Below are 16555 nucleotides of genomic sequence, written 5' to 3' on the forward strand. Positions count from 1 at the left end.
GTGATAATTAATTAATTAATTAATTTATTACATTTGTTTACCGGGTAATGTCCGTCTGGGTCAGAAGCCCATTTTCAGCAGAGACCCGAGGAGAAAAGCTCCAGACATACAGTAGAGAAACTAATAATACTAACAATAATGACAAAATTAATATTTGAACTGTATTAACAGTGTAAATTCAAAGGCAGTATTAATTAATGGTAAAGACAAAAAATACAGTTTCAAGAAACAGTGTATATGAACATACAGTTATTAAAAGGAAACATATTTTAAACAAACATTGGCAGCAATGGTTACGATATAAGAGCAGTATGATTGCCTAAGGATCTAAGTCCAGTCTAGCTGGTAATAGAAAAGTATATGAAAATATTAGCCATATGGTATGATCTAGATAAGAGAAGGAGCAGTAATAGAAGATATAGTCGGGGAGCATGTAAACTTAGCCAGGAGTATGGCAAGAACAAAGTCAATGATTTGCTAGATGTTCTTTTAGGAGGTGTTTGAGCTCATGATACAGTTTTTTGCTATGGGCTGAGGAAGAGTGTTCCAGAGCTTTGCAATTTTGTAGGAGTAGAGGGAGGTGCCTTGAGTGTTGTGGGGTTGGGTAACCTTTAACATTAGTTTCTTTGAGGACCTAAGTGATCTGAGACTTATATTAGGTTGGATTAGGTTAGTAAGTACAGGGTTGGTTAATTATTTTGTGGGCTATGGTCATTTGATTAAGTGTTAAAAGGTTTGTGAGTTCTAGCCAGTTGAGTTGGAAGAGCACTGAGCAGTGGTGGGTTCTGTATGGGTGGCCTGTAATGAACTTGGCAATTTTGTTATAGCAGGATTCTAGATTTTTTAGGTCTGTTTTTCACAAGTTAGCAAATATTTGGGATCCATTGAGGAGAGTGGAAAGCAGTTGTGAATGGCGCTAGTCTGGCACTTTCTGTAAGGTATGGTTTGGCTCTATATTGGGTGCCTCGTTTGGTGTGGACTTTTTGATGGTGAGGGAGATGTGGCTATCAAATTTTAGGTTATAGTCTATTGTGGCACCTAGAAGTTTGATTTGGCTGGTGGGCTCTATTTTGGTTCTATTTGAAGAGAGTATTGTTAGAGGGGACTGGCATGCTTTGTTTTTTTTTTATTTCTGAAAACTACTTATCTTGGTCTTGTTAGGGTTTTGTATGAGTTGTTGATCTCTGTGGTATTTTTCTATATCCTGAAAAGAAGTTTCCATTTTTATTTGTAGTTCCTGGGGTGTGGGGGCTGAGCAAATAAGTGTGGAATCATCAGTGTACTGGACAACAAAGGCTAGCTGAGTTGCAGAGCTGAGGTTATTTGTAAATATTGTAAAGAGGAGAGGGCCTGGTATGGAACCTTGGGGTACTCCAATAGAGATGGGGAGTAGGGGGGAAGGGTGTTTTCCCATTTGGTAGCTTGCTGTCAGTTAGAGAGATAACTGTGGAACCAGGACAGGGCAGCTGAACTAAGGCTGTAGGATGACAGTTTGGTGAGTAGGGTTTGGTGGGAAACTGTGTCAAAGGCTTATGACACATCAAGGAAAATAGATGAGACAAGTTGGCCTTCATTTATGAATAGTGTTAGTAAAAGACAGTAGGGCAGCGCTACTACTATGTTTTGGCTTAAAGCCATGTTGAGTGGAGGAAAGGAGATTGTGATTGAGGAAATGGGGAAGAAGTTGGTTGTGAATGCATTTTTCTAAAATTTTAGCTAGAGGGGAGAGGATGGCTATGGGACGGTAGTTTGTTAGTTCTTAAGAGGGTCCGATTTTGTGGAGGGAATGATGTCAGATATTTTCTATAGACAGGGGACATAATTGTTCTGCAATAGAATAGCTGATCAGGACTGATATAGGGTAGGCAGTTGAGGGGGCAGCAGTTATAAGAAATTCATTGGGTAGTTTTGCTGGTAGGCAGCAAGGTTTTAGCTTGGGAAGGAGTGTTTTTATGTAGTTGGTTTGGATGGGAGTAAATGCAAAGGGGTTAGGGGAATCTGAAGAGGGAGTGGGTACAGTGAGAGGTTGTTTTGGCTGGTTACCTAGCAGGTATGTGATTGTATTAGTAAAGTGAGTGTTGAATTGTGTAGCTATGGGGTCAGTTGCATTCGAGGTGACTGGTGGAGGCGTTGGGATATGGTCTGCGTTGAGGAGATTGTTAATGTTTTGCCAGAATTTTGGGGGGTTGCATTGGTGTTTTTGTTGACATGTTTGGAAGTAATTTTGCTTGTCTGGCTTTGTTTCTTAGCTAGATTTCAGAGTTGTTGATATGTGGTGAGGTTTGTTTTATCTTTGGTGGTGTGATACGCAAACCACGCCCTGTCTCTACATTCAAGTAGTAATTTGGTGTCTTTTGTTAGCCAGGGAATGTGCTTAGGTTTTGATCTTATTTTTCTAATGGGTGCAAGATTATTTAGTATTTTAAGAAAGGTATTGCTGAAGTACGGTGCAGCCTGATCTAGAGGGAGTTTTCTAAGAGGTGACCAGTTGATTTGTTGAAGTAGGAGGTTAAAAGTGAAGGGATATGTTTTTCTTGTTACAGATGAATTTATATATTATGTTGGTTTGGGTGTGTACTCGTTTCCTGTACAGGAAGGTTGGTGAGTGGTCACTGAGGAAGTCTGGAAGGCAGCCTGCTAGGTAACCTAGGTTGGGTTTGTTAGTCAGTATCCAATCTAATATAGATTTCCTTTTGGAGTGTTTGTCTATCCTAGTTGGACAGGATATGGTTTGGGTGAAGTTGAAAAGGTTTATGTAGAGGGAGGGGTTGTTGGAGGATCAGGGGTGGCAGTCCAAGTTGAAGTCGCTTAGGATAATAGTTTCTTGTTTGAAATTGGATGATGCCCAAGAAAGTAGATTTTCAGTGGTGGGTAGGTTATTGCCAGGTGGGAGATAGGCGGTTATGATAATAATAGTTTTGTTTGGGTTTATCTCTGGGCATGTTGTTAGGAATTCAGAGTTAGGTAGGTCGGGAGGGGCACAGTTTAACTGTTCAATTTTGAGGGTGTCTTTATATAAAATGGTGACTCCACCACCCCTTGTCTAATCTGTCTAGTCTTATAATGTTATAGCCAGTCATAATTATGTCCTTGCCTTTAATGTGGGGCTTTAACCAAGTTTCAGTAATTGCAGCAGTGTCAGGTGACAGGTGTTTAGGGTTGCATGGAATTCAGTAGTTTTACTTATGATGCTATGAAGATTGAAATTGTTAAAGAGCAGGTCAGTATTACAGGTTTTTGGAAGAGGGGGATGGGTGGTGGTGAGTAGTATGGTGTCTAGGAGTTGCTTGAGGGATGGTTGTGGGAGCTGCTGGGTAGAGAGAGGAGTTTGTTTGTGGTCCTGGGTTGGGTGGATGTCAGCTCGGAGTTTAATTTGTGGTATACAGTGAAGCAGGGGTTATCTACGCTTATTGGTCAGTTGTACATATCTCAGAGCTGAAGGATTAGAAAAGTGAGTGTGTATGTGAGTGTGTACTGCCTGGTCTGCAAGGCCATGGAACGTATCATCATGGAACTCATAAACAAAAACACTGGAGATCTCCAAACTCTGGACCTCACAAAGTTCAGGTTTGTAAAAGGCAGATCATGTCTCCTAAACCTGATAGACTTCTTTGAAGCAGTCACCAAAGCCATAGATGAGGGTAAGGTGTTTCACACAGCCTATCTAGATCTCGCCAAGGCTTTCAACACCATCCCCCACTCTGGAATTATAGATAAACTCACTAAACTAGGTATAAATCCCTTTGTCACAAGATGGGTTGCCAACTGGCTTACTGACAGACCCCACACTGTGAAAGTAGCAGACTCCAAATCAGACTATAGACCAGTGACAAGTGGAGTACCACAGGGTGTTCAGTCCTGGGTCCTCTCCTGTTTGGTATCTACTTCTCTGAAGTACAGGCTAACACAGAAGGTCTTTGGCTAACTAAATTCGCAGATGACTGCAAACTAGGAGCCGTAATCAAAACTCCTAACGATGTGGGCATCCTACAAAAGGGGCTCCCTGAGACAGATGCCTGGTGTCAAAGCCATGGTCTCAAGCTCAATGCCAAAAAGTGCATTGTCATCCTCTTTGGTAAAAACTCTGTACCAATGAACTACCACATAGGCGGTAGTCTACTTAACGCCGAAAGTGTGATGAGACCTTGGGACACAGGTGGACAGTAGTCTCTCCTTTGATAATCACATCGCCACAGTGGTCAGGAAATCCTTCTACATGGCACACCTCATCACAAAAGGTTTCTCATCCAGAAAAAAATAGGTCATTGTTCCCCTCTACTCATCACTCAGTAGACCCATTATAGAGTACAACACCCCTTTTGGTATGTACCTCACAAGACATCTACAACAACTGGAAAGGCCACAGAAATACTCAACAAAGTGGATTACTGGCCTCAAACAGATGCCCTACGCAGACCGACTCAAAAAAATCCAGCTTTACTCCGTCACATATCGCCTACTCAAGAGGCGATCTCTGCCTAACATACAAAGCAATGTCAAACCCAGAGCTGTTGGATATGCTCCATTTAAAGCAATCCCAATCCTTCCGAGCTACATGCTCTAGGGACCTAAACCTTGTCACCACAATAAACTGAACATGCTGGAGGGATAGATGCCTGTCCCAGAGACTTCCCATACTATGGAACAGACTGCCTATATATGTCAAACAGAGCTCCTCATTAGCACTCTTCAAGAAAAATCTTGATGATTGGATGGGTAATAAGAAATTCACCCCGGGGATCACTTCTGTGGTTCTGCTTGACAGGGGCACAGGAAAATAATTTTCTTGGGTGGGAAAGGCAGGGTACCTTTTTGGCTAGGCTTGTATTAGGCCCTAGGGCTACTAGCCTAGTACCTACCTATGAACCTATGTGTTTGAAAGGTAAGAGGAGAGTGGTTATTGTGTTGTAGAGATGTGAGCTGATGTCAGCATAGGTATTGGTGTGTTGGTAGGTGGAGGACAGAGGGAGAGTAGGTGAGTGGAGATGATTCTGTTTGAGTGGAGGGAGGTGGAGTTATGCATGCAGTAGAGAAGGTGGACTAGGACAGCACTGGTTAGAAGAGAATAGAACTGAGACATGGTGGGAGGGTGTATTGGGGTGGGGTAGGTTTTGGGAGTTAGGGAAGGTGACTGTGGAAGGATGTGTGTGGTTGGTTGAGGGGAGAAAGGGTGTGGTTAGGTTAGCTATAAACCTAAGGAAAGTGGGGGAATGGGGGTAGGGTAGGGGAGCAGAGTGAGTCCGAGCGCAGCGAGGGCGAATGGAGCAGGTTGAAAAAAGAAAGAAAAGCTTACTGGAGAGTACGCTACAGAAGTAATCAGTGAAATGCCTGCCCTGATTTGTAAGTTAACTGAAATTGAACCAGAAAATAGTTTGGCTCAGAGTAGGCATAATATTTTGATGAAGCTTTACTGAATACATTTTTACATGTTTATAAAACTGTAGAGTGTGAATAAATACTCTTCCTGTATCTGAACAACTGCCTCCTAGTAATTTCACCCAAGGACTTCTTGAAGGCAACCCTACTTCGACACTGACATGAATCTAGACTTGGGAGTCACCCTAAATTGGAAGAAGTCCTGCCAGGTACCAGCTTCAAGTAAGTTCTTTGAGGGTAGGTTGGGCACTCTACAGTTTCACTTGGTCTTCTACTTGTAGAATTCCCAGGAGGTCATAATCTTTGGCAGCCTGTGCGAGTATGCAGCAGTGTCAGTGCTTGAGTAGTTCTGTATTTCTGACTTGATTGCTTTCATGATGTTTATAGTTCTGTTTGTGAACCTGAGAATGCAAGGTTTGCAGTGTCTCCACTCATATTAGGTTCAGAACGTCTCTGCATTGACAGACCTACTCAAGATGTCCAACACTTGTTGCCAGCCCTTAAAATTGCAGATATTCTTTTTTTCTGTAGCTGAGTCTGTCACAGATTATAATGACAAGTGTTTCTTTTGTAGGCTGAAGAGCTCACCTGGGCTCCCATGTGATGCAAAGGTTGTGATCCCTTTGACTGGACTCTTGTCAGCCGTTTGGAGCTCAGAGCAATGTTTAACAACTCATATTTTCAGGGAAGTAAACAAGTTGGTGGCTGCTTTGAGCTAGGCCTCCAGCTCCCTAATGGAGCTCTGGATTCAGAAACTTTACCTGATCAGTATCTTCTAGAATTGGGGCAGTCTGGAAATTGACCTATTTTGTCACCTGAAACAATGTGAACCCTCTCCTTTTCTTCTTGACTCACCAACGTTTGGAGGAGGTAGTATTGTATACCTTCTTTCTTATGGCTTGGAAAGTCTCTGTATACCTTCCTAGCCTTCCTGCTGATTCCATACCTGTTCACAAAGGTCAAGGAAGAAAATACAGTACTCATTCTTGTCTCACCCTTTTTAACCTTAAAAGTGTGGTTTTGGGCGCTAAGGGGACCTAATGATGTATGAAACACCTGCTATAGCCAGGGATGTGCCTTACTTTAAGATCGACCAGCTCCACCCAATGACCCGGATACTGGTGTAGATTTATTCCAGCAGACTTGTTGGACATATTTCTAAGGTGATTAAGGTGGCCAAGAACCATCTACTTAGAAGACTCATGCCTCTAAGTGGGACATATTTTTAGTGTGGGAAGAGCATTGCATGGTATTGGCCTTCTGTTAGACACCAGGTGGCCTTAATGTACCTTGGGGAACTGTATGATCTGGTCATCATTTTCAGCTGTTCCACAGCCATGGAGCATGTCTTTCTGTACATTATGTCCTTTTGACAGGCAGAATTCTATTCCTGCACTTTGTGGACAAGCCGTTCCTTAACAGACTACTCCATCTCTGCCCTCTGGTATTAATAAACTGTTGTTATAAAAAAAATGTATGCTGTTTCTACAGCATTTTTTGTTTGTTTTTATGTTACTGAAATGCTTAAGAACCCAACAATTTTGTGTAATAAAATAAAGATAATATTTTTTATTTTTAAACAGATCAGACAGTAAGCATGATAAAATTATAAATAAATATTAAATTATTTATTTAAATCAAGTTCCTCAAGCAGGATTTAAATAAATCATCCTAAAAATTGTAAATATTCCTTGGCTGACAATATGTCTTGCATATATACCAACGTGCTCAACTTCTGAATATAAATGTGATCTCTGCTTACTTTGCATTTATGCAGCTGTCAGCTTTGTTATGCTGTCATCTGTCTAGCAGTCACTTTCATCTCTGCTTTACTCTTTTTCGTTTTTGCACAGTACTTTTTCTGTTGAATATTTTACTAGTAATGTTACATATAACTTTATTGTTCTACATTTTTGTTGTTTAGTATTAATTATTAGTATTTTGCCACAGTTTATAACTTTAATCTCACTGTTTATGGCACCTATATGTTTGTGCCCAGTTGTGTTCTGTATCAGTTAGCAATAATTGTGTTTTGTCATAGCTTTTCTTTCTGGTCTTCCACAAAAATGGAGATTATTGAAATATAATGTAAATAAGAAAATTAAATCTGTGTACAGAATCAGAATATTTTTCAAAAGCCAGAAATGTGACTTCCAAAATTCATAGGATGAAACGTAATTGCAGAAATGCTAGCCATTCATCCTGCATGGTGGTAGCACTTCATTGTAAACCTAACCACAGATATGTGCAGTTGTTGTTGGTGTCTTTCGGCTTTTCCCGTTTAGGGGTCGCCACAGCAGAACTCCAGTCCGCTAATGATTGGCAGTAGATTTTCACGAATGTCGAGGTGCCAGCTCGACGTTCAACCTTCAACGAAGGCACGGCCATTTACGAATGTCTTTTGAACGTCCACCCAACCATGGGGAGGACATGCAGACTCCACACAGAAGGCATAGATATGTGCAGTATTCTTGTATAAAAAAATATAGTGCTGTGCTTTTGATTAAATTATTAGTTTAGTATTTAGAACTAGATGTGCAACATTTAAGCAAAGATAGTGTTATTTAGTACTATATGTGCAACATATAGACACACTGTTATTGAAATGGGTCAGGTGACCGAATGCCTTTCTGCAGTATTTGAGAAGTCACAGGCCTTAGATTTAGAGCTGGAGTTACAATTAACAGTCATCGTTCTTCATGAGAGCATATTGTAGTGTTTATTGATATTTATGGGTTACATTATGTCCCTTTTCATTTAATGCATTTTGCATTCATTTGGTTTTCAGTGTTAATGCCTTTTGTAGTGGGTTTAATGAAGCTACAGTCATTAATGCTTTTGGTGAATCTTTTCCTGTAATATTATGTTGCTGTAGGATAAATTTAATACTTTGAAACGGAGCTAAGAGTTTATGTTGTGACAGATTATCAGTACAGTGAAACTGTAGAAAACTTCAAGACTCAACTTATCAAACACCTGGCCACAAAATGGAAATGCAACTGCCACCATCCAATCTAATCTTCTTAAGTACATTCCCCTGGGGGTTTTCCCTCTCAGGTTCCTAAGCCCTCAATAACTCTCCTTCAGCTATGCTCCCACGATCATTTCCTAAGCCCTCACATTTCTATTAGCTACTTATTTCATATGATTCAACAATGTAAATGTTGTATACAGCTTTCCATTACTAATTTCTATTCTGAAATTGTGCATGTGTAGTGTGTCCTCATTTTACTTAAAAGTATGTGTATAAAACATCTTCTCACCCAATATCTGAGTGTGCACACTAAAGAAAATGTATAAACAATAAAGTCCACACTCAGTGCTTTTCTGCTGATTATGCATATTTTCAAGGTACTTACTTGTAACTGTTTCCATATCATGTAAGACTAACATCCTTGTATTTTTGTATCTAATCGGTATTATGTATCTTGGAACGTTTCTCCCCATGGCCTCCACTGGAAACGGGTCACTTTGACCCAGTGGACTTCCCCGGTAATCAAACTGGAAATAAATAAATAAATAAACTGCTTATGAACTCCCATGTTAGCAGTGATAGCATGTAGTTATTCAATGATGCATGCAAATACTATTCAGACCTGCTTCAGGTTGTTAGGAAATTACACAAACAGGTATTCTCCATCAGAAGTATACGGCCTAATTATTTTACAGATACACAAAAGTCTGCTGTTTTATAATTCTTCTACAAATAGTTTAAAGTGCAAAATCAAGACTTAGCCTTCCTTATGTGCCTAAACGTGCAAGTTTTAAAGAGCTATGGTGTGGTTTTCATGTTTGCGTAAAGATTGTATCTTTACAAAATAGCTTGGTCCATCAGTTTTAACAGAGGTAGAATAACTCGCTTAAGCCTATAAAAGCCCATACTAATGTTCCTATACCTCTACAAGCCTAACTAATATTCTTCAAGCTACATTGTGGGGCTGTTTTGCTTTATCACGTTAAGTCCAAGATGTAGGCAGATCACGTTATTAAGATTTAAGTGCACATGTTCCAAGCCTATTGCCACCAATAGAATGTCTGAGTTTGATATGTCATTGTTTTCAGAATGGTGCTGTAAGCAAATGTTTTACATATCTTTTTATAGTGCTAAAATATCTTTGCTAATGTGCATTTTCATTTCTTATATATTGTATGCAATTGTATTGGAATACATGTAAAGTTTCATTTATGTAGGAAATGAATAATTTAAATAAACCTCTTTAACTAAGATAAGGTGAAAGAGTATATTTTCTGTGCTTATTGTACTGTTGTTTTGTGGAGCATTCTATCTGCTGCTTAGAAGTTGTTTGGAGGACCTTGACTATCAAGAAAAAAAATGTTTAGGTTCCACCGAGATTTGAACTCGGATCGCTGGATTCAGAGTCCAGAGTGCTAACCATTACACCATGGAACCACATGGATGCTGTTTTACTCTTCAGTGTATGTAAAAGTGACAAGAATTTTTAACTATTGCAATTCTTTCTTGTGTTTGACAGTCTAACTGGGTGCATAGTTACAAATAGTAGTAGAAAAGACAAAGAGTTTTTATTAGAATGCAAAGAAGAAAATGTAAATGTATTATTATTGACATTGCCATGATATCATTCATTACCCTCAGAAAATTGTCTTAGTTGAGCAGTAATAAAGGGGATGTAGCTCAGAGGTAGAGCGCATGCTTCGCATGTATGAGGCCCCGGGTTCAATCCCCGGCATCTCCATTTTTTCCTCTTATTAAATACAAGCCAAAAGTTTTTCTACAGCTTTGTTATAAAATAATTTGGATACTTAAATAGATTATTTAAAGGTATTGATTTTCTCAGGTAATAGTTATTTGATTTAAAAGCATTTTGTAATAAAAATTTCACCAAAAATAGACCATTGATGCGCTTGAACTAGTACAATAATACTGCATTCTTCCTGTTTCCCAGTCTACTCTTCTCAGTATTGATTTTATTATTAGCTATTACCATCTAATTGTGATAGTGGGATAATAAGCTGGTTTTATGTGACCCTCTTTCTCTTAATTTAAATTTCCTACATCTGGTACAGACTTTAAGGTAATAAGGGGAGCACAGTTTAGGCTTTGTCTGTTAGAACATGCAAAGAAGCATATACAAGGTACTGAAAAATCAATGTCAAATAAATGATATCCTTCTGTCATCAAGACAGTGGGAGATTCATTCTCAAACTGCCTAAACCAAAATACCAAACAGCTGCACCTAGAAGTGTGGGTGTAGACTTAACCACAGATTGTGAAACTGTACACATGGCTGCTTGCTAGGTTAGTCCAGGTCTGTACATCCTGTTTTGGTTCTCTTTTTGGTTTAATTAAGTGTTTGCTCAGATGTTTTCTTTTTGGTTAGAGATTGTGTTATAGGTTACAGCAGTATGAAACTTTCAAATCACATAGAATTTTCAAAGTGGCAGTCCTTTGTACTAGGACTACAGAACACACAATAAATGTGTTTTCTTATGCATAGATGCCAAAAGTTACTTGTAAAAGAGTCATATGGCTTAAACTTTATTGTTTATATTTTATAATGCATGTTATTGGGTATATTCTAAGAGGTTATTTTGTATTTGTAGTGATATTCAGAAAATAGTATACATGCTAAGTATTTTTCTGCCCAGTAGAAATGTACGTGGAACTTGTCAGAATCCAAACACCATGCAGTAATGATTGCCAGCAGCACAGTGCTTGTGAACTGTGCACAAAATAAGCAAGCAGTACACAAAATGGTAAGTGGAGTCCCTTAGAGGGAATTAGCAATGGAGATTGGAGATTTTACACTATGGAAAACTCTGACACATTAACTGGCACACTTTCTTTTGGGGAAACTATAACATTTATTGGAAAGAACAGATAATACTGCAGCTTGTACAGTCACTCTGATAGTGTAACAGTACAAGCTTTGCAGCATTATAAACCCCGTAGCAAGTTTACAAGCCATGTGGTAATTAGTTAGAAATAAACAGTGATTTTCACCCTACAGCACAGTATCAGAAGAGGAAGTGAAAACAATCATTCTGAAAACCATTTTCACCACAACATAAAAATTTTGTGGCATGATTTTAAAATGTGATTTAAGCAGCACCTATGAATACACTTGTGTGAGAGGCATTGATATGTACATACCCAGTTTATCTCACACACTGTATGATAATGAACCACTAAACAAAACCAAAGAATGTATTTAAACATCTTTTAATTTAATTTTCAAGTAAATGCACTGTATAAAAGTGAAAATTGTGCTAAGGTGTGGCAGTACAGTATCTTATCAGAAAGTCTACAGCATTTTCAAGCCTGTTACACTAGCTTTGAGGTATAAACCCTGACTATGACCCTGGTGACCTGAGGTAACTGATAGCCCTGCCCAAGCACAAGAAAAGCTAACATGGGGGAAGGAATAATTAGGCTTTGCCTTCTTGCTTCTGTTCGGAAGATGGCTGGGTGACCATGTTCAGGCACACTTTCCTCGTTAGAATCATTGGTGGAGGCCAAGGATCACAGCGAAGGTGGTGTAGTGATGGGCTAGAGCCTTTGAGTGCATCACACACAGAGACATAGGCATACCTTGAAGCAATCCATTGCACATTTTCCCTTCTGGAGCTGAAAGCACATTCAGGGAAAATAAGGCGTACATGAAAAAAAAAAAAGGATTTTTAGTGCAGATGATGCCATCACACTGTATGCTTGACTCCTGACTCTTGGGAACAAATTGAGCAAAAAGCGGTCACCCTACAGGAACAAATATGTCTTTATAGTAGTCAGAGGGAGAGCTAAATGGTTGAATGGTGACTCGTGAGAAAATAGAGTAAAAATAAGAAAGTGTACCAAATGTCCTTGTTTTATTGATGTGCAACAAATACTGAGAAAATAAAAGCATTGATGTTAAGATGTCAATCTCGCCTTCATTCTTGCTGGATGGGTTCGGAGCCGATCCTCGGCTCCGACTCGGCACTTGCTAAGCTCGAGAGTCACTTTTACCAGCTCGAGGCAGCCCCATATCCCATGATGCAAGGTGGTAATTACCCAGATCTCGTTTGCCGCTTCGCTGATGAGGTCAGTCTTTTTACCAGCTCCTGGTAAGTGATATTTTTCTTGCTATTTGTAAGGTTTTAGGTGTCTCAAATCCTAATTTATAGTCTTTATACCCTTCAGTGTACTTTATTCACTTAGCTCCATACCCATTTCCCCTTAGTTCACTTAGTTTTAGTGTATTCGGGCCTTAGGCCTTTCCCACCCTCACAGTTCCTGTCAGGATTTCCCTCAGGTGTGTGTGTGTTGTGTCACTCTTATAGTAATAACTAATTATTATTATTAGTTATTTATAATTTTTATTTGTTAGTGTCTTGTTTGGACTGATTGGTGTGTGTGAGTGTTTTAGGACTGAGATATGTCCAAAGATACTAGGGTCTCAGGTTTCAAGAAGTGTGACTCGTGCTGTCAGAAGATGTCTCTGACAGACGGTCACACTTCTTGTATTTATTGCCTGGGACCCCTACACCTGCAGGACTCCTGTGCTATATGTCATTCTTTCAGCCAGAGAGTCCTGCAGGAACATAGAAATAAGTTGATCCTCAGGGGTCTTCTTAAAACAGAGAGCTCCCCGGCTAAGGTCGGCTCCGGGAAGCCCTCCAAACCTTCCAAGACCCAGGCGTCGGTGTCCAAGTCTATGGTCTTGGTTCCGACTCCGCCGGAGCCGATCCTTCCTTGTTGGAAGTTTCTGTACCGGTGCCGGTTGGCTCCGATACCCTGGCTTCGGCACCTGTGTCAGCTCCGTCTGGAGCCGACACCCTTGCGTCGAAGCATGTCTCGGCTCCGGCTGGAGACGAGATATCTTTGTCTCCTCTCGGAGCCGACAAGTTGTCGGCTCCGCCTGGAGCCGAACGTTCTTCAGCTCCGATGGCTCCATCCAAGAAGAGGTCTAGATCTCTCCTTCTTTGGAGTCTATACACTCGGCTCCAGCCTCTCCCTTGCTTTTGGAGCGGAGCCAATCATCGAGGTCGTCCAGGCTCTCAGACCACGACTTAGAGAGAGTGGTGAGTAGGCTATTAAAATCACAGGCACTAGCCCAGATGCTCCATAGCCCGTCTCATCAGACTTCAGCTATTCTACACCCCCTGAGATTCCTCTTTCGACTCTCTTACAGAGTTCGGAGCCGGAGATTATTGGTACCGTGACTGTTGCTGCTTCAGAGCCGATACCACACCTTTCGGCTCCGTCGTCTTCGACTCCTATCTCCTCCTTGAGACCTTCCTTGGAGGGATCCGGGCGTCGGGCTTCCCTGGTCGGTTCCGAGGGGGCGAGTGGCATCGGACCTTTGTCCGACCCCGTTCTCCCTCTCGGAGCTTCGGCCTTGGTGAGCTCGGCCCCGACATCTGCTTCAGAGCCTTCCCTTTCGGTGGGACCGGGGATCCCTGTTTCTTCGGAGCGGGATCTCTCGGCCCTCCCTGGGAGGGGAGCCTTCGAGGTGATGAGGAGTGTGCTAGCCCCAGAGCTTAGCCAGCAGTCTGTTCCTTTAGCTCCTCCCTCTATGGTGCCTGTAGATGCCTCTTCCCTCTCTCTTGCTCCCGGACCCAGAGATCCATCGCCCCAGGTTTCCCCATTGGGAAGGACTTCCTCTTCCGAGGTTTCTCCTGATCCTTCAGGTGAACCCCCGCGTAAGAGGACCTGCAAGAGGAAGCATTTAGACTCCCCTGAGTCTACAACATCAGATACCGATTTAGATGAGTCGGAGGGGTCCCCAAGATCTCCCTCTGAGGATGTCTCCTTTTCAGACATCCTTGAACTCCTCAAACAGAGGGGGAACTGGCCCTCCATTAATCCCTCCGAGGATGAATCGGTATACCTGGAGGCTTTTGGATCTCGACCCTCCACCTCCTGGGTGTCTCCGCCTTTCGACCCCCTTATGGAAGTCATAGCTCGAAAGGCGTGGGCATCTCCTGATTCGGTGGAACCAGTCCCCAGGAGACCTTCAAAGTTTATCACGGCCCCCGCTGAAAAGCAGTTTCTTTCTAAGGGTGTCTGGGTTGATGCCATGGTGGTGGCGGCCGCCACCAAGAAGGAACTTGCAGATCCTTCCGTGCCAGTCCATCCTCCTAACAAGGAGTCTAGGACCATGGACAGGTATGGCAAGCGGATGTTCTCTTCAGCGACCTTTGCTATGCATTCGCTGAATTATTTGTGTCACTTCACCAGACTTCAGAGAGACATCCTCAAAGAGCAAGGTGAAGTAGTACAGGATCCGTCAGCAGCAGGGGCTCAAGAAAAGATCGCCTCTCAGCTGGGAATCCTAAATTCCATAACCAACTCCTCCATGCGGCTCATTTCTTATGCAGCCGATTGGGCGAGTAGAGCTGCAGGCACAGGAGTGGCCCACAGACGTCAGTCCTGGATGCGGCTCTGTAATTTTGCAGACCCCTTTAAGGCGTACTTCACAAACTCTCCCTTTGATGGGACAACGTTGTTTGGCCCTCAGGTGAAGGACACTTTAACCAGGTGCGAGCAGGACGGCAAGACTTTTTCTGCCGTAGGAGTCCGTTTCTCCACTCCTTCTAGACCTTACCCCAAAGGTCAGAAGGGAGGGAAAATGTGGTTCCGGAAATCACAAGGAGTCACGCCTGATGCACGTGGTCAGTTTACCCCCAGAGACAGAGGGGGTAATAATAATAACAGACGCCGCCATAGGGGCAGAGGGGGTCCGCAGAACCAGGGCTCCAGAGAGCCTCTCTCTGACAAGCCCTTCCAGCATCCCTGAGGTGTTGCCCGACTGCCCACCCTTGGAGGCAGTCGGGGGAAGATTGTCGCTGTACCCAGAAGCCTGGCTTTCCCTCTCTCAAGACAAATGGGTACAGTCGATCATATCCGAGGGTTACAAGATTCCTTTCGAGGAAAGCCCCTTCCCTCAAAGAGGTTCCCTTCCAGACGTACCACCCGGTCTAAGGGAAATTGCACAATTAGAGGTGTCAAAGCTTCTAAAGAAAAGGGCCATCCAGCCAGTACTAAAAGATCATTTAGAATCCGGAATCTACTCAAGGTTCTTTTTGGTCCCCAAAAAGACGGGTGACTGGAGACCAATATTAGACCTCAGCAGGCTCAACAAGTCTGTCAAAAAGACAAGATTTCGGATGGTCACACTTCAATCGATTTTGCCCTTTCTGGGCAAAGACAACTGGATGTGCTCCATAGACCTTCAGGATGCATACTATCATATAAAGATTCACAGACGCTCCAGAAGTTTTCTCCGCTTTCGGCTGGGGACCAGTCATTTTCAATTCAGAGCCCTGCCCTTTGGCCTCACTACAGCCCCCAGAGTGTTCACCAAATGCATGGCAGTGGTCACGGCTCACCTGAGACGTCTAGGATTCCAGGTGTTTCCGTATCTCGACGACTGGCTCCTCTCAGCCACCACCAGGCATCAACTTCTCCAAGCCAGGGATTACACTCTACGTCTCTGCGGCCACTTAGGAATTTCAGTCAACTTCGAAAAGTCTTCCTTGTCGCCCTGCCAATCTATTACCTTTATAGGCGCAAATCTAGACACTACTCGGATGTCAGCAAACCTAACAAGTCAGAGAATCCTAGATATCCAAAACCACGTTCGGATCATCCTATCCAGCAAAAGGGCACAAGCCAGGTTGGTCCTGAAAGTGTTGGGCCTCATGGCAGCTGCCATAACACTTCTTCCTCTGGCCCGCTTTTACATGCGTCTCCTACAATGGATGTTGTTCACCCAATGGTCCTTCCAGCAGCTTCCCATGCGTCACAAAATTCTGGTGACACAAACCTGCAAGAACCATCTATCCTGGTGGATCTCCTCTCCTCTAGTTCATCAGGGCAGACCATTTGTTCCCCCCGGCCCCGGTAGCCACGGTCACTTCGGATGCCTCCCTGATCGGGTGGGGTGGGGCATTATCAGGGCAGGATGGTTCATGGCACGTGGCAACCGTTCGAATACCACCTGCACTTAAATGTCCTAGAGATGAGAGCAGTGCTTTTAACGTTGCAAGCCCTCAACGACTTTCTCCCTTTAGGGACTATTGCAGTTCACACGGACAACATGTCCGTCGTGTGGTACACCAACAAGCAGGGTGGAACCAAGTCCTATCCCTTGTGTCGAGAAGCTCTCAGACTTTGGCAATGGGCGATCTCCTCTCATCGGTTTCTGGTAGCAACGCA

The 16555-nt window shown here is 42.6% G+C and overlaps 2 non-coding genes across 2 annotated transcripts; one reads left to right on the forward strand and one right to left on the reverse strand.

Moving 5' to 3' along the window:
• Positions 1-9715: 9715 nt before the first annotated feature.
• On the reverse strand, positions 9716-9787 carry TRNAQ-CUG. Its single transcript has one exon. It is a non-coding gene; the product is annotated as a tRNA-Gln (tRNA).
• A 232-nt stretch (positions 9788-10019) lies between these two features.
• Positions 10020-10091, forward strand: TRNAA-CGC. Its single transcript has one exon. It is a non-coding gene; the product is annotated as a tRNA-Ala (tRNA).
• Positions 10092-16555: the final 6464 nt, after the last annotated feature.

Source organism: Protopterus annectens, chromosome 9.part0 (genome assembly GCF_019279795.1).
Source record: "Protopterus annectens isolate FY-2018-M chromosome 9.part0, PAN1.0, whole genome shotgun sequence".
NCBI lineage: Eukaryota > Metazoa > Chordata > Ceratodontiformes > Protopteridae > Protopterus > Protopterus annectens.